Source organism: Lissotriton vulgaris, chromosome 6, assembly GCF_964263255.1.
Source record: "Lissotriton vulgaris chromosome 6, aLisVul1.2, whole genome shotgun sequence".
Classification (NCBI taxonomy): Eukaryota; Metazoa; Chordata; class Amphibia; order Caudata; family Salamandridae; genus Lissotriton; species Lissotriton vulgaris.
The window spans coordinates 947,860,040-947,882,761 of record NC_141694.1 but is presented as its reverse complement, the minus strand read 5'-3'; positions in this window follow the sequence as shown (position 1 = coordinate 947,882,761).

Genomic DNA, 22,722 nt, shown 5'->3' with positions numbered 1-22,722 from the left:
GGCAAAACTGCTATTGAGGGCATACCATGAGTTCTGCTGTAAACTGCAGCAAAGGCTGTACCCCAGTCGCTTCTTCTTTACTGAGCAGACCGAGTCTCACATTTTCTACAGTATGGGGGAGGGCGTCTTTAAATCAATTTATAAGTTATTGGTAAGCTAGTGGAATTTCTATGTCCACATTTGAAAAGTAGTCCTCTGGTTTTTCACCTTCAATGTAAGTGTGAAACAATTGCATGGGTGCATCCGCAACCGGGAATTTAACCCAAGAATAGAATACATCTGATCTGAATGCTTTGTGTGCCTCAATCTTGAAGGTAACATCTTTACCCGTTGCCGGGAGGCCTTTATGTAATAATTTCATAACAACTGCATGTCTGCCATTTTCTGTAATATTTAGTCTAACTGCTTGTTCTTCAATGTCCACACCTTGTTCAGTCATTGCTAAAAGAAAAAGGAAATTAATTAAAGGATTTTATGGAGTTAGGGTTAGCACAATGTGGGAGAATTTTTCAGTTCATCCTACAAGCTTGAACAACCTACAGCCAATACATAGGGTATACCTACTTAGCTGAGATGGATTTTCCTTTCCACTACGGATTTCTCCAGTTTGGAGGTAAGTAAGGATCTCTAAGAAAATCACAACTAAACTACTAAGATAGGCTGTTAAAGAAGAACCCAACCAATGTTGGTGGCACCATGTCATGTAGTTCCTACTAATCTGTAAGATATGCGCATTTGTTGGGCAACATAAAGTTTGGTTGAGGTGCCTCGACTGATTCGAGGCACCCCCGCAGGATATGTTGGCATAGAGACCAGCTAGCTCACAGTGCCACCGTAAGCCCCACTAAGCTTACCAGTGAGCGAATGGTTTCTGGCAACCACTGATTATGACAACACTGATACCACAGGGATCATGGAATAAGATCAGGACCTTTCACTCAGTCACTCATGCTTACTTGTGCTCAGAGAAGTATACAGAGAATACACAATGGGACGTTTCCAATATATTTATTGAACCAAATGTATTCTTGTATGGAATACATGTGCTGCGATAATCAGTAGACAGACGCAGATGAAAGTGATTACGAGCACCAAAGTGTAAACAGACATAGAATTCTACCATGATGCTAAAACAGGGTATATATGCAGGCATATAAACAAGGATGTAATCAGGCGTACTCCTACTATGCAAAACCCTACTGTAAGTGCACATAGAGTGTGTGCAGGTGTGAAGCCAAGAATCCCCCCGAAGGAGGATCCAACCCCATTACCTGGCGGGAGAGAATACAGGAGCCCGTCTTGGTCATGAACTGGATACCCCCTCACAGAGATGTCAGACCACTGTGTGGTGAAGTCTCACCATGCAGAGACCCTCGGTGTTAGCTGAAGTGATTCATCTACTAATCTTTTGGGACACTCTTTATTTATAATAGAAAACAGGTTTGTGATGTACGTATAGTTTAGTAATGTTATTAGTAGGTAGATAGCCCTGTGGATGGAGATAGTAGACAATTTGTACATAGTGCATAGAAGGGCGTTGTACATGATGTTTGAGGTATTGTGGTAATGTTGTGCGAAGCTAGATGTGTAAACAAAGTAGTTTCGGAGAAACTAATCCAACATTGTTGTGCACAGAAAGATGTGCAAAATGTCATGGTAGAAATGTTTTTATGAAAAATAGGACAATGTAAGAAATGAGCAGCTTCGCTACATGGGCCTAACCCGGGCACATAACTATGCAACTTCCTATGGCATTTTATTTCCATTGTGCTTTCACATAGGCTGCAATGTTATGACTCGCCTCTTATGCTCATATTTTTTTAAACCCCAGTTTCTGTATGTTTGTAGCAGAATTATGTCACAGGGGTCCCACTTATGAGCATCTGAATGCAAAGAGGAGAACGCAAGTCCTCACACACATACACATACACCAGTTAGCGACAGCTAGTAGGAGATAGCGACCATCTTGGGCCCCACTTTGCATGTCAGTGATATTTATCACTAATGACATGCAAAGTGGGCGTTATTTGCGAGATATTATGAAGGCCACAACAAAATAAAATCTGTCATTGAATTATTCGTGAGAATGAGGCAGACACCAAGTACGGATTTTTGATTGGTTCTTACTTGGTGAGAACAAATGCGATGTATCACTTTGACTTGATTTCATGTTTTACCTGTGTGAAGCTGAGTTTTTGGCTTGAAGACTTGCCCCTGTACACCTTTGCAGGTGGCCCCCTCTTTCACCCTCTCTTGAAACCCAGTGATCCTTACATTTCTGCTCATTGACTTACTTTCTAGAGCAAGTACATATCTCAATTTCTTGACTGGAACCTTGATTTAGTTCTACTTTTGATGCTATATTTTCTGATGCCCGCTGCCTTAAAAATTATCCGATTTACCCACAACCTTAGCTTAGCATTAGGGAGTTTCCATTCATAGGAATGGAAATGTATCTCACTCTGAATATACTTTCTTTAGTAATGTGCTCTTGGATTTGCCAAATTGAATTGCTTTGAATATATTCATATATTCATACATGCCTTATTCAGGCATCTGTTCATTTATCCTTACATGATTCAATTTCAAAGTTTAACTTTACTAATATGTTAATAAACTTTCATGGTGGTTATATGACACTTCTGTCATTCCTATGGGGCAAATTGTGCTTCACTGCCATTGATATATTGCTGAATTTAGGATTTTACCCTCAGTTCTAGATAAGAGTCCATCCCAGTGGACATAGTGGAGACTTGAGCTTGTGCCAAATTTGCGCTGAGCAAACACCATCATTATCTCTCGTGCTTTCAGCACTGCATATTCAAGAGTTTGTAGATGGACCTATACTTCTAAACTTCTAAGCACAACACTGAGGCCTCCACATTCAGACTCATTTAGTGTGCACTCCATAGGTTGGTTGTGCAACTGTACGCAAACTGTTTGAATGCAAAACACCTATTCTGATAATTTTCCAGTGCAAGGTTACTTGAAGTGGCTACTGCGTTTTTTCAGCCTACAAGTAAAAGAACATATATATATATATATATATATATATATATATATATATATATATATATATATATATATATATATATATATATATATATATATATATATTTAGGATTGGCTACCATAGGAAATCCACAACATTCTATTGGGAATAACTCTGGCGCCGGTTGAGGAATTTGTGTGTAATTTTCCAAAATTTTGGCCAGCTCCGCTGCGCTCCTTCCCTGAAAGTTTTTGGGGGATTCGTGAAGTGGGGGCTGAGAAAAAAGGGGGTCCCAAAACGTGTTTCCCTGGTCCCAAAACGTGTTTTCCCCGTGTTAATTTCCATAGGACGGTCTGACAAGTCTACAGCCCGAACCGCTGAACAGAATTACGCCAAACTTGGCAAAATTGTAGGGACTGGTACGCAGATGTGCCTTTCCTATGTTTGGTGAAAATTGCTCCAGTGGTTTTTACTAAAATTAACTTAAAAACGCATATATATCTATAGGCGCTCTCCGAGCGTTAACAGGTGGGCGTACCGGGGAGCGCACCCGGCGCGCTACGGGAGTGCGCTAGCGGAAAGCTGATTGGCTGTCGGGTATCTGTCAACATTCTAAACAGTCCGGAGAGTCCACCATCTTGTGTCTCGGTAGAATCGAGACACAAGAGGTGAAAAAGAAAGGGGGAAATAATTAAAAGGGGGCAGAGTATACACCCCCTGACCCCCTAGGTTTTCTGAGGGGGGCCTAGAAGGACCTTGAAGGGCTAAAAAACAATTTAAAAAAAAAAAAATTCGCAGGGTAAGCGCTGGCGACGCTCCCCGGTACGCTCTCAGGTACGTGCACCCTGAGTGCACCACGGGGAAAAACAGTGTAAAAAATAGAGTAAAAAAATAATGTTGAGTGTTTAGAGGAAAGTGATGCATTGCTGGAGTGTGTCACAAAAATGATGCAACTCCAGCAATGCATCCTTTCACATGGGGCCAGTCCCATGTGAAAGGGCCTGCGTCAGTCTTACGTCTGCTGTTAAGCAGGCGCAAGAAGATTTGGACGCAACAGCGTCATAAAAGTGACGCAGTGATATCTCTTAGATTTCACTACGTCACCTCTACGACCCTTTCTTGCGTCAATACACCCCTTTTGCATACATTACACCTGAGGTAGGTATAATGTGGCGCAGGGGTTTACAAAGTGATGTATCTACCTAGATGCGCCACTTTGTAAATATGACTGAACAAGGTGCATTTTTTACAGCACTGGTGCGTCACAAAAAGTGACACACCGGTGGCGTAAAAGTGACGCATGGCCTCAGTCTTCTACTCATGCGTCATATTTAATATATGACGCATTATGTCGCAAGTACTTACAGATACATCAGTATTTCAGACGTATCTGTAAGCGCAAAAGTGATGCATTGCTGGAGTGTGTCACAAAAGTGACACAACTCCAGCAATGCATCCTTTCACATGGGGCAAGTTCCATGTGAAAGGGCCTGCATCAGTCTTACGCCTGCTGTGAGACAGGCGCAAGATTTTGACACAACGGCGTCCTAAAAGTGCCGCAGTGAAATCTCATAGATTTCACTGTGTCACCTCTACGACCCTTTCTTGTATCAATACACCCCTTTTGCATACATTACACCTGACGTAGGTATAATGTGGCGCAGGGGTTTACAAAGTGATGCATCTACCTAGATGCATCACTTTGTAAATATGACTGAACAAGGTGCATTTTTTACAGCACTGGTGCCCGGTGGCGTAAAAGTGACGCATGGCCTCATAAATGAGGCCTTCAGTCTTCTACTCATGCGTCATATTTAATATATGACACATTATGTCGCAAGTACTTACAGATACGTCAGTATTTCAGACGTATCTGTAAGCGCAAAAGTGATGCATTGCTGGAGTGTGTCACAAAAGTGACACAACTCCAGCAATGCATCCTTTCACATGGGGCCAGGCCCATGTTAAAGGACCTGCGTCAGTGTTACGCCTGCTGTGAGGCAGGTGCAAAAATGAGGCCTTCAGTCTTCTACTCTTATTTTTTCTTTCACGTTCTCTGTTTCTTCACTGCCTTACTTACCTGGTCTCACACTTACTTGTCTTTATCCAGTCTGTATCTCCACTCTTTCCAAAACATCACTGCTCTTTTCTTACCCTTCCACACCCCGTTCCTTTACTACATTTTCTTCGCATATCCACATTCCCCATGTTCACTCTCCTTCTCCTCACTCTCCTTCCCCACACTCACCTTCTTTCAGTCCCCCTACTTCACTTCCCTTCTCCTCTCGTCCCTTTCTGTGCTTTCTTACTCATTTTCCTCTCCTTTATCAATGCACTCCACTTCACTTACTCTTTTTCATTTTTTAAGAATACAGCTCTTTGATGAGAATTGGAGGTAGTTCTGAAAAGAACTTTTTTTTTCATCTTGTTTCCTTTTTTAGAACAAAAACAAAAACAGGGAATGGGAAACTGCTCAACAGGGGCAAAAAACAAAAAACAAATTTAGGGCTGGGAACGGCAGTGATGGTTCTCCAATGCTCGAACCATGAGCAGAACACTTTGTTCCCCATAGCAAAGTAGCTGATCACAGTCTCTGCATTTAATAACGCCTTTATTAAAAGCAGGCTGAATGTTAGGAATTAGCTCTTGCGATCGCCCCCTCACTGAAGTAGTTGCTCCTCCGGTTGAAGTAGAGGCCCCATCACTGGGAACCTCTCGTGCCAGAGCCCTGACACTCTCCCGGGCAAAGTTCTGGGGGTGCCTCCTCTCGACATGGCGAATCATAGTGGAGTTTCCAAAAGAATATTTCTTGGTGGGGTCACCCCGTGACAGGACAGTGTGACAAATCCTGCACTCCACCTTTGAAACATTTACTTTTTTTCTGGTCATTTGGAATGGAAAAAAAACTTCCATATGAAGTGTTCTTTTATTTTCGGCTGAGGAACCTCTTCATCAAGAAATCCATCTGAGTCATCTTCACTGCTGGATGGTCTGGCAGCCATGGTAATCCAAGATATTAATCCAACAAAGATCCGACAGCAGAAAGACAGGTCTTGCAGTCACAAAAGTGAAAGAAGAAGTGAAGGAAATGGGTGGGGATTTCATTCTTGGAAAAAAAACTGTTAGCAACCAATGAAAAGAGTTATTTTAAGGTCACATGACTTGACGCGCATATGCTGCGCGCACCGAAGCGCTTCCGGGGGCGCTTACCCGGCACGAACATAGGCGCTTCCGGGGGCACTTACGCGGCGCGCCTAAGTGACATTTCGATAGCTTTACGGAAATGCAAAATCATTTTCATTTCGTAAATCAAAAATACTGCTTTTATAAGTATGGTACTAAATGTCTTCCATTATTATTTACTTTTCAAACATATATTTTTTTTACGAACGCAGAAATAGCGCTGTTGGTGCGCTCTCGGGAGAGCTTACCGGTGCGCGCACCCTGAGCGCACCAGGAAAACATGTAAAAAAAATATATACATTTAACACATTTTTAAAAAAAAAAAATATACAATTAATTGTTGTAAAAATCAGCTAACAAAAATAATAATCGTAGGTTACAAAGTCGATATACAAATGAATTAGCTTTTAAAAAAACTATGAAATTCACTGAAAAAACCATAGGTTTCACAAACGTTATAGTTAGGAATTAGCTTTTAAAAAACCTTTGAAATTCACTATAAAAACCATAGGTTTCACAATCGTTATAGTTAGGAATTAGCTTTTAAAAAACATTTGAAATTCACTGAAAAAACCATAGGTTTCACACTCGTTATAGCTAGGAATTAGCATTTAAAAAACCTTTGACATTCACTGAAAAAACCATAGGTTTCACACCAGTTATAGTTAGCTGAACAGTTTACTCATACAAAACCATTGAAATTCCCACGTTATAGTTAGTTGGACTTACTATAACTCGCGGGCCCGCAATCCACTGCTGATGATGTCACATATTACATCATTCATGACATGGTCAGTGACATCACTGATGACATCACTGATGACATCATCCAGTGAATGTGTGTTCCTGTAAAGTTAAAATGTGTCTAACATATTGAAGAATGAGTGTATGTATGAGTGTCTGGATGAAGGATTTAGTAGGTGCGTGACTGACTGTATGAGTGAGTGATTAAATGCGTCTGAATACAAGCAAAGAAATTAGGCCCCTCTGTTCCAAATTCAGATATAAAAAGAGAGTGAAATGCGGGGGCTGTTTTTGCCCCCAACCTGGCTATATTGTTTATGGATCAAATAGAGACCAACTCCATCTTAACAGCCTCTAATCCTTTTTCATCAGATATCGCCATTTGGAAGCGGTATATCGATGATATTTTTCTAATTTGGAACAGTGATACAGGCAACTTGATCCACTTCATTCATTGGCTAAACAACAATTGCTGCGGGCTAACATTTACTAGTACCATTGACACCGAATCCATCCCCTTTCTAGACCTCAATATATATCATCTTGATGGCCACCTTTACACTAGGCTGTACTGCAAACCTACAGAAAGGAATACACTGTTAGCCTACAGTAGTAACCACCCTAGAGCCCTCAGAGATTCGCTACCCTACTCACAGTTCCTCCGCATTAGAAGGAATTGTTATGCTAAGGAAGACTACTTTAAAGAAGCTGCTGTCCTATCAGCCAAACTTAAAAATAGAGGGTACCCGAACAGATTGGTAAGAACAGCGGTCAAGCGAGCCTGGTACTGCCCCACGGAAGCACTCCTTTCTCCCAAAGACAAAGAATCCACCACAAGACTGGCCTGTGTGACCACGTTCTCCCCTGCATCCAATGAACTTAAAAAGAGTATACTAAAACACTGGCCTACTCTCAATGCAGGCCATTTGCAATTTGATCGCCCATTGTTTGCCTACAAAAAGAGTTCGAACTTGAAAGATCATCTGGTTCGCGCTGCACTCCCCAGCCCTCCTAATCTAAGCACTATCAATGCCTTATGGACCCAAACTCCACTGGTAGGGCATGCAAAATGTGGTTCATGTAATATCTGTGAATTTAACATTGAAGGCAAATCCTTTGTGTTCGATAAAGTCACCATTGAATGCAAAAATTTCACGAACTGCAACAGTAATGACGTAATTTACTTGATTCAATGTCCTTGTAAACTTGTATATGTGGGTCAAACAAGGCAGAAAGTCAAGACAAGGATTTGCCAGCACTGGAGTAGAATCCGTTGTAAAACTCCCAACGCTCCTCTGGTGGACCACTTCAGCGCTAAAGGACACTCGGACAATGATCTTAAATGGACTGTTCTGAAAAGTGTGAAGCTACCACCACGTAGAGGTGACATTGGACTTCTACTTAATAGGGAAGAATTGAAAATGATTTTGCTCTTTGACAGTATTCGCAATGGTCTGAATCGGAATGAGGATTGGACCTCACTCCTCTGAACTTCATTCTCCAGTTACTCAATGAACCTATGGAATATTGTGTTTTTCTCCCCCATGATAACAAATGCCTTGTCCCTGAATGTATCAATGATCTAGGAATTGCAGATTATAATTATGGGCTCTTCCTTCCTCATGACTGTAAATGTAACCATGCTCATCAGTAGGGGAAAGTGAACTATATGTCACTTGCATGCCTGCACAATTATTGACAATCACCTCCACACAGCAGCACCTGGTGCCGGGGTTACCACTCCAATATGGCCTCCATATCTTGCTATCCTCTATAGCAATCCCCACATCGGCCTCAGCGTCCCTCTACCGGGGCTCCAGCACTACTCTAGCATGGTCGCCTTATCTTGTTAGTTCCTCTACAGCATTTCCCACAACGGCCTCAAGGTTACTCTACCAGGGTCAAGCACCCCGGTGACATTCCTTCCCATTCACGTAATCTATACAGCAACCTCCGATCATGCTGTTGCCCCTTCCAAGATGGCTGCCCCGTCACGCCATAATCCCTCACCAACATGGCCGATACAGCTACTTCCATTCAGCCCGCCCACCTCCGGATGTTCCACGGCGCGATCGAGCACCAGGACGAATTTCCGCCGTTCCATCGTGAACGCAGGTAAGCTTGGTGTCAATGCCCCTTGAAATTATTGTTCTTTGACGAGCTCCGGTAATGACAGGTCCCTTCCTTTGCAGGAGCATTGGTTGCAGCCCGCATGCAAGCTGCCCCTAACTAGGTAAGATGCCCAGTCCTTTGGCACCTATCACCGCCAGGGTTGTCTTGTCCTCCCCACTAGCCCTAACCCGTTAATCCTTGTTGGCTCTAGGGTTATTGTACCTCCTCCACCTTCGAGCCCTCGCTGTGTTACCTGCACTACTCGTAGGAGCCCTTGCACATAGGCGATCATGCCTCTGCAAGTCTCGTAATTTTAGGTAAGTTGCCTCACATTGAGCCTCCCACTATCACCAGGTACCAACCACCTCGGGACCCTCTAACTTCCTAATGCCTTCTTTTCGGTAGGTCCCTGGCTGACCTTATCGTTTTAATTGGACAGGCTCCCCTCCGGTCACTTGAACTATAAGTGCATGGTAAGCCATAAGCCTCTTGGCTACTTCCTTTTATTCCTGCCCCCCAGCAGAACGACCTCTTGATTATTATCCTTGCTCTTAATACAGGCACACGCAACACTGGTCTGTGCAACTATCAGCCCGGACCCACCCCTTGGACAGCGCGGCAGATACTCCATCCTCCGGTTTTTAATTCCTTCCAGTAACCTGAACCTTAAGTGCATGGTAAGCCATAAGCCTGTGGCTATTCCCTCCCCTCCTATCCTGCCTCCTAGCAGACCCCTTGGTTACTATCCTTGTTCTGATTACAGGCACACTCTACACGGGCCCCTGCAAGAACCTGCCCGGACCCACCCCATTGACAGACCACTGTGGACAGCGCGATAGTCACAGCGTTCTCCGCGCTAATGTAATTATTTCCTTACGTCCTTCAGGGCACTATCACCACCCTTCACCACTCCTCGCCAATATTGTGGACCACACTACCTAGGCATGTATTAGACACAGTAAAATGTAAACCACGTCCTTACACCGATGTCCCACATCGCATGAATTGAGCACTATGCGCCGTGGATGTTCAGCACAGGCAGCTTGACACTTTCTCTCACTAGTATGACCATATAACACCGTAAAGCATGGTATGAGTCAGGAATCAGAATATCCCTAAGAGCTACACAGATGGTTAATGTTATGTTATATGTTCCACTTCTCCATGTTTTTACAGGCTCTAAATTCAGGCAGGCAATGGTTGTCCTGATGATGATCCACTATCTTTGACTGGATCGAAACGCTGTCGACATGATATGTGGGCTTAACACTAGTTCACTATTATGTGCCTAATAAGTTCTGTTCCCCACATATGTGAAGCAAATACATTGTAAATACTGCCCTTTTTTGCTCCGTTTTTCTCTACATGCCTGAAATACCTTATATGTTTGTATTGTCTTAATGTATTGTCTTAATGTACGTATAGCATTGTGGATGCAGGATTGTGTCCCACTGTTTCATTGTTCCTTCCAAATCAAATTAATTAACTATTGAATAAATTTGCAAGTCCGGCTGGACTTTCTTTTGGTTATTATAGTGCATATTGTGGCCTATAATTATTATGGTTGTCATTTTTCTTGTCAAGGACCACTGTTTTTCTTGCAATTGATGCCCCAGGTCCTTGGTCACCTAGCGGGTTCCCTTGTTCTTTAAAATTGTATTCAGACGCATGGCACACCTTTTAAAACAATGCCCTCAGTAGCACCTCCACGCAGGCATGGCTGGCACAGCTAAGAGTGGTGCGGGGGAGTCGACAAACGACAGGACAGGTAAAATAAAATAAAAACTATAAATAAAACCCCTTTCCTTGCAATTGCCGATATTTATTTGCTTACTTTTCTGAATATTTTTGCATTATCAGCTGGACTAAGGGACTTATTTAGAGTTTGTCGAGGAAGGGTACTCTGCACAAATGTGGTGGGTGTCCCATTAGCATTATTAAAAGTACCTGTGGCACTTGTACTATGGCGGACAGGATAAAGAACACGTTTTGATAGAGTACCCCATCGGCCAAACTTGGATAAGGCCCCCATTCTTCAAACTACCATAGAAAGATTTTGTTGTGCTTAATGGTTGAATATCCAGAGACCGCTCCAATTCCTCAAACTGGGCCTTTTGTTCTTTTTTCTATAGTACATGAGGAAATCCCAGTCACCTTTACGCCCATTACATTTTCTAAGTGTTTCCACATCATCCCTACACTGAAGATGCACTTACTACAGTCTTTGAGTTCTTGGGTTTAGACCAACTTGCAGAGGTACCTATGTGTTTGCTGGGGGAATCGTCCTTTCAAGGACAAAGCCGGAATCACGCTGGGCCAACACAGTGGTGGCAATAGAACGTCGGGCATTAGCACGCATTTGTTTAGCACAAAAGTTGTAACGACTTGCTTTTAGGGTTGCGCATTGGTGGATTGGTGTTGGATTTAAAGTCCAACACCTTCCCTCCTGCTGCGCAGACTGGAGTTGGAATAGTAAATTAAACTATTCCATCATGATGCACCACCTTTAACACAAGTTGTTTAAACGACTTGCGCGCTGAACAAATGAGTCCTAAAGACGCCTTCAGAAAACATGCGTCCGAAAAGCATGTGGAATACTGTAATGTATTTGTTTGCTGGCGCTCACTCACTTTTGCAAGTATCACCTCCCTGGAAGGTCCATAGACGTACTGCTAGCTAAATTTCTGATCGTCTGATCGTGGAAATTCCAGCATACTGCTAGCTATACTTTCCATACTTTAAAATCCATTGCACTGAAAACATTCTGCCAAACCCTTTTCTGTGATTCAGGACTGGGATTTTGCCTATGAAGAGACTCCAACGCTGGTGGTTCCATATTTCCGTACCATGAAGTGTGGGTTGTTTTAGTCGTGTTTGGTGCTTGTTGCTGCTCATGTCTGCCACTGACCAGTGTTTAATTTGAAAACCAATAAGTGCCAGGGGTCTCACCAAGAGTAACTGCAGCTTGTACTACCCATTGCCATGCTAGGGCAAAGAGTGAGAGTACCAGCACAAATACTAACCATCACACTCCTACAAATGGGATATTTCAGACTATTCCAGGTCGTCAAACCCATAAGGATGACTTGAGCGTTAGATAGTAGTAATTTTTTATGTATTTTGAAATAATGAAAACTATTGTTCACTAATTTCTGACAACAGACTACAACAGTCGTAAACAGTGCCACCGTGTGGCAGACTGTCAAAGTGCTGGTCTTAACAATTTAGTGATGATGCTGATAATTAAGTGCTGGTGCCGTACACCGGAAAACACCGGCTCAAATTTAGCACTGCCACTAACACTGAATCCCTACCATGGTCAACATTCAATGCTGCCGTTGCTAAATAGTCCATATTTTACTGATAGCCATATCACAAGAGCTTTTGAAAGGCAGAGCTGCCCCTTAGCTTATCATTCAGTTCAGATGAAGAGAGATCTTGAAAAATGAAATATTGGGAACTGCAGAGGACCGATGCATTCTTGGCTATAAATGCCATATACATCTTTGACGGTGGTTCTTAAAGTGCTACCTCAGGTATTAGACATCTTACCAGCTACAGCTACACCTACCGAGCCTATCTCTACTATAGAGTCTGGTATGGCTGAGCTCTCTCTTATCCCTGACACCGTAGCCGAGGCTGCTGCTGCTGTCAGTGAGCATGTATTAACGGAGCAGGAAGAGGCGGCACTTACTGGTAAAGTCGGGGACACGAGGCCACCTGATGCTCCTTCTGGGGCTGGGACATGCACTAGTTCTGTGGGAGGTGTTGGAGGTGTTGGAGGGAGATTGGTGACTCAGGAAGGAGGAGGAAATGATGTCGGAAACACGCTTGAGGCCCTCATAGCATCAATCACATCAATGAGGAAGGAGATAAGGTGTGACTTTTTGGTCTCTAAATCTAATCAGAATGAGATAAGGGCACCATGTGAGATCCTCGAGAGGAAAGTAGATGGTCTCTGTGAAAGAACAGAGGTGCTTGAGGGTTCTCTGGGGTTATTGAATTTTAACCTGAAGATTGCTGAGACAAAAATTCAAAATCTACGGAGAGAGGGGGATGTTATGCGGGAGAGGGTCGAATCGTTGAAAAATTATTCACGGCGGAATAACCTTCGGCTCCTGAAGATCCCAGAGGGAAAGGAAGGGGGGGATATCAAGGCTTATGTGATTAAACTATTTAAGGACTCCCTTAATCTTGAAGAGGCAGCCGATGAGCTTGAAAAAGACATACAGCGGATACATCGGGATCCTTTCCATCTAAACCCTGGCAGATCTAAACCCAGAAAAATATTGATCAACTTCCTCACATACACTCTAAAGGAAAAAATCCTAAACCTCGCACTGAAAGCAAAAACGTTAAAGGGCCCAGATTTTTCTTTTGAGGTACGGTCGGACCTTTCTAAATCCACATTAGATAGGCAGTGGGAACTCGGCCAAAGAATGGACAAGTTTAGATCTTTTGGTGCAACGGTGCAGATGAGGTTCCTCGCATTCTTACGAGTGATGTATAACAACAAAATACACAATATCCGATCTCCTTTTGAGGCCTACGAGTTGTTGGAATCCTAAGGGGTTCATTCTCAGGGTGGAAGCTAACATAGCAACATTAAGCTCTAGCCACCATCTGCACTATGTAAGCTATATTATTGGGCTTTATTATTAGGCTTAAAAGTCCCTACTTAAGGTTATAATTTTCAACAACAAAAAAAATCTTCTGGTAAGGGAGCAGAGAGATAATGGGAAACAGAGGGGGAAAATGAGGAATAAATGAAGCTGTTGGGGGAAAAAAAGGAGGAAAGGTAAATAAAAAAAATTAGTTAATAACATAAAGAGGTGTTAATAAATAATAAAAGTAGCCATAAAAAGGAAAAAAGGGGGGGAAAAAAGGGTTCCCTTTTAATACTAGGCATGTTTCTAGTAGTGTCTTCTCTTGTAGGAGGTATGATTGGCTTCAGCAGTACAAGCGTTGTAGGAGGGGGAGGGCTGTTAGAGGACGTAAATCTGGCTATACATCAGGCCAGAGTAAGTGTGGGAGGGTTTTCCAGGGGGGGTACCGGTTGGGGCACTTTTTGATGGGGGGGGGGGGGGAATGGTCAAAAATCTTCATGTGTCAGCCCTTTTCAAGTTCTTTACGTGTCCTGGTCGGGTATATATCCAGTTTCAGTCAAACAAGATTGTTTGGTGGTTGGGTCAAGGTTTTTGGGATCATGGGTGGAGCGGTGTAAAGGTGAGTGAGATGGAAGCAACATCATGACTTCCATTCAATATCTGTCCTGGAATGTCAATGTTCTGCGCGTGAGGAGTAGAAGAGATCGAATTTTACAATACTTGAGAGACTCCCCCGCGCAGATCATCGTCATAAAGGAGACACACCTCCTTAAAGTAGAGGTCATTTATTTACTAAAAAAGCAGAGCTGGATCGATAATTTTATATGTACGGACCATAACGCAAATATCCGAGAGATCCTCTTTATTTTAAAAAAATCAGCAAAAGTCCAGATTCTGGACTACAAAGAGGATCATAGTGGGAGATGGCTCCTACTAAGAATCTCAGTAGATGGTTGGATCTGTACATTGGTGGGCTATTATGGCCCCAACCAAGACGATCCGTCATACTTGGATATTATCAGGAACCATCTGGAAACCTCCCAAGACCCCGTAATTTGGGTGAGTGATTTTAATATTGTGCTCAACCCTAAATTAGATAAATCCCCTAATTTTAGAGCCTGCACACCTTCCAAATCAAGGCAAACCCTTACAGCAATAATGACTCAGCTAGGTCTAGCCGACCTATGGAGGGAAAGGGTAGGCAATAAATTGGGGGTTTCTATTCGGAACTTTAAATATAAGCATAAATCGAGAATTGATTATGCTTTATTCAGTTATTGTCTTAAAGACTCATTGACGGCGATAGTATATCTCCCTTCCCATTTGTCCGACCATTCGACTATGCTGTTCACTTTAAGATCTGACCAGCAGATTAGACATCCGTCGTGGTCCTTTGATCGGACTATTCTATTGGAGGACGATGAAATCAGTTTTCTGGTAGCAGAGAGAAACTATTCTTGGAGATTAATCTTGAATCTACTGCTTTAGCCATGGTGTGGGAGACACTGAAATCTTTTTTGAGAGGCTGCATAACCAACAGAGCCTCCCATAGGCGGAAGATATACAGGAAGAAGATAAAAACTTTGGAGCTGGAGATGAATCTAATCGAGCAGAAGCTCGGTACCTCCATGGGGTCAACAGACGACCAAAGGAAGCTGGTTGACTTGAAAAAACAGCTGGAGATTATTTTACAAGAAAGGGTGTCTAAGAGATGGGCGGCAGGTAAGATCTCCCACTTTGAATTTGGGGAAGCAGCAGGTAGGATTTTGGCTTGGAAAGTCAAAGCTGACCAAGCTCAAAATTACATTAGAGAAATAAAAGTGGAAGGGGAGGCTGATGTCAGGATCTCTAACTTAGAGATTGGGAGTGCCTTCTTGGATTTTTTCGAGAGGATTTACAAAGAGGACACTCCCAATAACCATGCGGTAAGGGATACATGGCTTGATAAAATTTCCCTGCCAACCCTCTCAATAGTGCAGAGTAACTGTTTGGAGATGGAAATATCGGAGGCAGAAGTGTGTAAAGCCATTGGGCAACTTAAGTGAGGGAAGGCGGCTGGCCCTGACGGCCTACCAGGAGAGCTATATCGTGCGTTGGGCACAGCTATTGTTCCAACACTGATGGCCCTTTTTAATGGGATTCTTAGGGAGGGGGAAGTTCCCCCAAAGTCTTGGGGTGAGGCGACCATCGTTCTGATCCCTAAGTTAGGGAAGGACCCGACTGAGTGTGGATCTCATCGACCAATTTCGATCCTGCATAGCGATTATAAAATCTTCGCAACCATCATGTCTGCAAGATTGGGGAGCGTAATTGGCTCAATTGTACATCAAGACCCGAAAGGGTTCATCAAAGGGCGTCAGTTAGCAGATCTAACGCACGATTTGGTGGGAGCAACAGATATTGCCTCTGCCTTCTCTCTTCCCTTGGCAACCCTCACTTTAGACGCAACAAAAGCCTTCAAAAGGGTTAACTGGCCCTATCTGGCCGCCGTTTTGAAGAAATTTAAATTTATTGAGGGTTTCTGTCGAGCTATTACTCTCATGTATGGGTCTCCATCAGCAAGGCTGTTAATCAATGGTGTCCTGAAAGAATCCTTTAAAATCACGAGGGGCACTAGGCAGGGCTGTCCGCTTTCTCCCCTCCTCTTTAATTTGTATATTGAACCGTTCGCCCAGGTTTTGAGGGTAGAGGAAAATATTCCTCCTTTCAAATTTGAGGGGTGGGAGAGGCGGGTAGCACTCTACGCAGACGACATCCTCATCTTTACGTCTGACCTGGATCTTTAATTTCCCACTGTTATCAAGAGGGTGGAGGAGTTTGGGCGTATTTCGGGGTACGAGATCAACGTCAGTAAAACAGAAATAATGGCTTGGAATATTGCCAACATACAACTGGATGTGACCTCTTCCATGCGACACCTTGGAATCCGGGTTACCCAAGATGTTGGAAATATTGCACAAAACAATCTAGACCGGGTTTATAATGAGTGTCGGAAGCTATTAAAATCTTGGGCTCACCTTCCACTCACTATACTGGGCAGGATAAGCTTGGTAAAGATGACTATCCTCCCCCAATTTACATTCATTTTCAATACCATCCCCTTGGCTTTTGACGCTAAACTCCTGGATAAGTGTCAGCAAGAGATTAATTATTTTATCTAGAATTACAAAGCAACCAGATTGGCATGGAAGAAGTTGAGGAGGAGGAGAGAAAAGGGGGTGCTGGCACTACCCGACCTACAGTACTACGCATGGGCTTTTCAGTTGTCCCACTCTAGAATGCTTCTAAAAACACCATCTAGTCTATCGATTTGGACAATGTTTAAAGCCATGCTAGCTGGGGCGGACCTGCCAATTGACGGATTCCTGTTCAAATTCGGGGACCAAAAATTCTTTTAAAAAGTCAAGTTAAACATTCTTCAGTCCTTGGCTAAAGCCTGGGCACAGATTAGAAAGAGACTAGGGTTGCCCTATTTCTCAAACTTTGCGCCAGTGTGGAACTCCCCAGGCTTACCATTATGTTTAAAGGGTAGTCTGTCGACTCCAGTGAAGGATACTGGGATAGTAAGATCGGGAGACCTGTTGGCAGGAGGGTCCATGAGGCCATGGGAGGAGTTACGGGAGAAGGTTGGCCCGGGACTTTCTAGATTTAAGTGTATGCAGCTTGATTGCTGGGCCAGGGCCCTGCGTCGGAAAGGGGCCCTACTGGGGAAAGTCATCAACCTGGAACAGCAGTTGGTAGAGCGACAAGGGGGAGGTAAAGAGGTAGCTCTGTGGAATTGGACATTGTTGGAAGAGGTTGATGGGGAGCTTGCTCTACCTGACGAGTTGTGAGGGGAAGTGCTAGGCTTTCAGTTCAGTTTTTAACGTCTTTATTTCGAAGTTTTTCTTCATAAAAGACAAGCATATAAAATATATACAAAAAAATACACAACAGGTAAATACAACCATATACAAACAATTTAAGTTATCATAGATCTTGTTTTAAAAAACAATTAAATAGCATAAAAAGACGATTTTTCCAAAGTTAATCCATAAAAAATGTTAAAAGATAATTCAGAATTGCAATCCAGTAAGCATAAATTTAGGACCACTCATTAGGCATTCAGCTATTGGCTCCTTGTAAGCACCTTGCTCTGATAATCCAGGCCCACCCAAGATATTTTGCTACCCCTATGGATAGCCATTCTGCTGTATTGTATCTTAGGATCAACAATGCTTCGTTGCTCACTCGGGTATTTAATCTTTTACATATTGGTTTTAGCCATTTATGGCGTGGAGCACGATAGGCTGGGCAGGCAAACAGGAAATGCCCTAAAGATTCCTTTCGCTCAGGACACCAGGGGCAAGACAAGGACAGATGGTCGTGCCACTTGTTGGTAAATTCTCTTATTGGCAGCGTCCCTACACGAAACTGATGGTACAGTTTCCTGTCAATGCATTTAAGGATGGTGTCCCAATAAATCTCTGTATGTGGAACCACTTTGTAAGTCAATAACATACTAGTCAGGTTGGATTTCTGAGAAAGCTCAACCTGTTCCTCTATACTATGCACCAATATAGTTGTTTAAACTCTTTTTTTGAAGGAAAGGAGTGATCTCCCGGCTCAGTCCATAACGTTTGGAGACCCATTCTGAATAGGGTATTCTTGATAGATCTAAACCAAGGTATATTCCCTGCCCCTTGTAACGATCTCACTTCCAGTAATTCTTTGGCAAACATAGATAGTTCCGGGGTGGACCAGATACGTCTCCATAATGAAACCATCCTATATTGGGCAAGATGTTTAATGGAGTGGAAGCCCATATATAACATGAGAGGGAGTGATGGTGTTGATGGTGGGAGACTCACTAGGCTGCGAAAAAATTTGTTCTGTATTTTGTCCAGAGCGGCCAAATCTGCATACCCCCATAAGTCCGCCCCACACAGTAATGCTGTGCTGATTTTGGCGCTATAGATTTTAAGCGCTGGTAATACCCTTTTAGTCATGGAACATCGTTGTTCCTTCACAAGACACCCTGATAAACGAGCAAATTTTAGGCTGAGTGCCTCTATTTGTTCTTTCCATCGTAGCCTGTAGTCGATGACAACCCCTAGGTATGTCATAACCTCTACTTGTTCTAAGCTAGTCCCATTCATGGTTACATGACCCCTCTGGGGTTTATTCTTTGTCAGGACCATAAACTTTGTCTTAGAGACATTAATTTCGAGGTCATTTTGGTTACAGAAGTCCACAAATTTATTTATTGCTAACTGGAGGCCCGCCTGCGTTTTTGCCAGGATTAGGGTGTCGTCAGCAAAGATTAAAAGGGGAAACTTAGTCCCACCCAAGGTTGGCGCATCTGTCGGGGTTGCTGAGAGGAACTGGACAACCTGGTTAATAAAGAGTAAGAATAGGGTTGGGGCCAGAACACAGCCCTGCCTCACTCCACGGGTCACAGGGAAAGAATCGGTCACCTGGCCCTGACAACCCCACCTTACTCTAGCAAAGTTATCCTCATGCAGCCTGATTGTAAACTCGAGAAGGTCAGGAGGTATACCCATTCTTCTTAATGCAGTCCACATCTTTTCTCTGGGGACCAGATCGAACGCAGATTTAAGATCCACGAACGCTGCGTATATTGTGGCTCCTCTTAAAAACACAGTCTTCCAATAGATCATGACAAATCTGAGCACTTGGTCGACTGTGCTTATATTAGCCCTGAAGCCAGCCTGCAGTGGAGACAGGATGTTTTCATCTGTCATCCAAAACTGGATTCTGCCCAACAGCATTCTGGCAATCACCTTCTGCAGGGCGTCAATAAGACGGATGGGGCGATAATTCCCCGCATTCGTCTTATCGCCTTTTTTATACACAGGTAGGATCTCCGCCCCTTTCCAAGAGTTAGGAATTCTGGCACCTCTTGCTATTGCGTTGGCCAATAATGTTATATAGGGGACCCATTTTTCTTGATCATATTTAAATAGGTCCGCTGGAACACAGTCCATGCCTGGAGCTTTCCCGTTCTGAACTAATTTTAGGGCATTAGTAGCCTCCACTTCCGTGAAAACTAACTGATCGCGAGGTGGAGCTACAGTCGAAACCCAAGTATTCTCTCCTGGGTTGCAAGAGCCCAATTCTGTATTACCAAACTGCACCGAAAAGTGCTTAACCCAAGTCTCCACCGGAACATGGTTGGTTGGGATTTGCAAGTCCCCAGACCCTCCCCATTTCACTACATGCCAGAATTTTTGCTGATTAGTGGAGAGACTGGCCTTATATAAGTCTAGCCAATGTTGTTCGTCCCAATTTATCTTTGCCTGCCTAAGCACCTTCCTATAATTTTCCCTTTCTTTTCTGATATCTATTGGTAGTCTGGTTTTATTAGCAGCTATCAATGAACTGTGGGCAAGACAACAGGATTTGTCAAACCATTTGGCTCCTGTGTGAGTCAAGCCAGTTTTCCTCCCTCCACCTGATTTAATAAAAAAAGTTTTAATTTTGCTAAAAAGGGATTCATGAATCACACCAATTTGTTCCAGTGACCCCACATCATCTAGCAGAGGCGCAATCAGCTTGGTCGATGCCGTTACCTCTATCGAAACTTTTTTAACGGTGTAGGGGTCTTCCAGAAACCTAGCCCAACGTACCCTTCTGCAGTCATTCGTGAGGACTGCATCTGCTGTGATTACATTTGTTGCACTATTTCTCAGTAGGTCGCCATTTGCTAATAAGTTTATTACTAGGGGATTATGATCACTTTCTGACCTGGTGACTATTTCCATGTTTACTAATGAACTCCAGAACTCCATCTTAATTAAAAAGTAATCAATACGACTCGAGCTGTGGCAGTTGTCAAAAGTAACATTTCCCACCAAATCAGATTTTGTCCTCCCATTTGCCACCCGCAAATCCCATTCTAGGCAGAGACCAAGCCACTGCATGACGGCCTCTGTAACTTTCTTTACAGGAGGGATGGTCAGGTTAGGAATATTCCATAACTGGTCTACCTCACCATAACACCCATTATCCAGGTTGGGGACAGGTTCGAATGAACAATTAAAATCCCCAGCCACCAAAACACATTTGTCTCTACCAGTGCTGTTCATGAGAAGATCTAGATCATCAACCGTTTTTGATGACTTCCCTCCTGGTCGGCCCCTGGCATATATATTGATTAAAAAGAGATCATGGCTGGTTGCACAACTCAATTTCAAACCCAATATATCATTACTCAGTGTTGGTAAATCAGAAATCATGTAACCCAAAGATTGTTTGATCCAAATAACCAGACCCCCAGATGGACGACCTTTTGGGCCTTTACAGGCTGGTTTGTAGAAGGTCAGATACCCAACCCGATGAATGGCATCAACTGCCCAGCTTTCTTGAAGTACAATTATATCATAATGTTCTACAAAGAACCCCCAATCAGCATCTACCAATTTCCCCTTCAGTCCTGCAATATTCCAAGATAATATCTTGAGGGTATGTGCTGATGACTCTGGTGGTATAACAACAGGGTTGGCAGTCAACCCACTTCCCTCGGATATAGGAACAAGACTTAAAGGTTCATCCATCCCTTTCTTTCCATGGGGGGTATTGCCACACTTAGACTCTATCGGATCTACATTATTTACAGTATGAATTGTTATTGTACTATTTTCTGAAACCTCTGGGGATCTTGAGGCCTAAGGCCTATTGTTAAGTCAATCCACTCCATCAAGACCCATTAATGGGGCAAACCGGTTAGAAAGATGAGGCTGAAACATTGGGTATATTGGTGTTTCAGGAAAGCATCTATCTCTGGGTCTATACTTCTGAGAGTGGAATTGAAATGATTGTTCTCTAGTAGAGTTATATGTAGGGTAAAAATAGTGCAGGGACAAGGTTTGAACATCACCCAATCTACCATATCTAGGTTCCCTGCTGATGTAGTCGGCCACCCATGGATCCCTAAAGCTGATTACCACACAATCCCCATCAAGATCTTTTTTACTATACCCCACCCAGTCCACCCTCCTAACGTTTAGGATGTCAGCTTTAGACGTTGAAGGGAGAGGACGATTTTCATTTAACCAGAATGTTACTTTGTTATATAGATCTCTGTGTGTTTCCCTCTTACCCTCTCCTAATGGGGCCACTCCAGTTAATATGATGGTATAGGGAAGTGACTCAGGTGGGAGATTCACACATTGTTTCCTAGGTGCGGGAATAGTCCTAGTCCGTGTACTTTGGTCAAGATGGCCAGTAGGTTTAGATGTTTTCCTTTGTGGGGGCTGAGGAATAGGGACATTGGCAACCTTCTGCAGTGGAGTGTTCTCAGTCGCCTGTTTATTTTTAGCAGGGGCAGGTTTCAGCTGGGGAACTTTTGTGGCAGGTGGTCCTGTGTTGGCTCTATTTACCCTGTCCCTGATATTCGCTGGATTTTTCAAGGTTTGTGATGATTCAGTACTCTTGGGAACTGGAGGTATGTGGATTCTCTTCGTTACAGCTATGTTCTCTTTTACTAAAGAGTCTAGTGAGTCCATCTTGGTGTTCAATAGCCTGGTCCGTTCAAATAGTGGTAGGAGTAAAGATTTAATCAGTAGTTCTATTTTAGCCAAGAGAATGCTTTCAACAATATTTACAGTAACATTGTTTTCCTCAAGAGGGATGACTACTGTAGGTGTTATTGTCAGTGAGGGGGAGCCGTTATGAGCTCTCAGCCCCATATTACACCCCTCCCTGTCAGACCAGTCTACCCTTTTCCTCTTGCCTGGGTTTTGTGTGGGCGAGCTCTGGGAATTAGAAGATATATCTGCTCGCTCCGTGCTTTGTATGAGGTTGGGAGAGTCAGAAAGACCAGTATCATTATGGGATAAGTCGTGGTAGGTGGAAAAATTATCTGGTAAGTTATCTTGAGCTGTATCTATAACGACCCCCTCAGAGTCCGAATTTAGGCTAATGGGTACAGTGTCTCCTACTAGATCAATACTTATATTAGTTGATATATTGGGCAATTGGGTTAATGGAACTGGGGAAACAGCCTCATTAATTTTTCCCAGTGAAGAGCGCTTACCCGTGACCAAATCAAGTGATAAGCGCTTTTCAGCAAGGGCTATTTCT